The 934-nt window shown below is 45.9% G+C and overlaps 1 pseudogene; it reads right to left on the bottom strand.

The window, feature by feature from the left end:
* Nucleotides 1–321: 321 nt before the first annotated feature.
* LOC101994466 overlaps nucleotides 322–934 on the bottom strand; it is a 3,020-nt pseudogene continuing 2,407 nt past the window's right edge.

The raw sequence follows: 934 nt of genomic DNA, 5'->3' as shown, positions 1-934 counted from the left end.
TCCAAGGTTTTGTTCAAATGAATTATTAGATCAGGTGTTATCCCAATAGCTGGTCGTAGACTGGAAATGTCTCCTAACAGTCTTTGAAAGTCATTAAGCCACATTGGGTGCCAAATGTATCGGCGTAAATAAATGCAAAGGCAGATATTAAAGAATATATATACAGTTTTAATGTTTAAACAAACTTACAGAACCGAGGTTCCAGCGCGTAGCCGTTTTCACAGGAGGCAGGAAAAAGGGAGCATGCAGCCTCTGCACGCTTGATTTATCCGTCAACAATTGCCCAAGGCAAACCTGCCCCCTAAAGGGGCTGGCTTAACCCTACACTGACTCCATGGTCATCCCACACTCAATTAAAGACAGGACAGCTTCCAAATACTTGAAGGCCTTTTTAATCTTGTTCATCATTGCCGCTGCTTTCCACTTCAACCTTTGAGCTTCCTTCATGTATTAGTCAGCTTTCTGCATGTAAGGTTTCACTTGTGGCTTTCCTGGTTTACAGTTACCCTTTGGCAAAGAAGGCACTAGGAACGCATTTGTAGCTTCTCTAGAAGACCCTTTGTATTCCGAGCCCTTGGCCTGCACTTTCGGCACTTTTCTGTGCATGGGAACAGAAGAGTCCTTGTCATTGGCATTGGAACTGCCTGCACTTTTGGGAGGGTCCTGACCACAGGTGTCTACATCCGGCTTTGGCTGCTTGCCTGCAGTTTTGGTTGACTTCTGGGTGGAGGAAGAGGCTGACACAGGTGGCAGAGAAGGCATTTCTTTACTTGAGGACTCTTGAGGAGGGTTTGGAAGTCTTTGTTTCGGAAGATTCAGTATGGGAAGAGGAAGAAGACTGGACATCTTTCTCCCTTCTGATTTTCTTGCTGGCACGGTCTTTTTCTGAGTCGCTGCCCTTTCTCTTCTTGCTCAGTCTGCTGGAGCCATTGCA

Source organism: Microtus ochrogaster, chromosome 5, assembly GCF_000317375.1.
Source record: "Microtus ochrogaster isolate Prairie Vole_2 chromosome 5, MicOch1.0, whole genome shotgun sequence".
NCBI classification, from domain to species: Eukaryota; Metazoa; Chordata; class Mammalia; order Rodentia; family Cricetidae; genus Microtus; species Microtus ochrogaster.
This window is presented reverse-complemented; position numbering and strand designations above follow the sequence as displayed.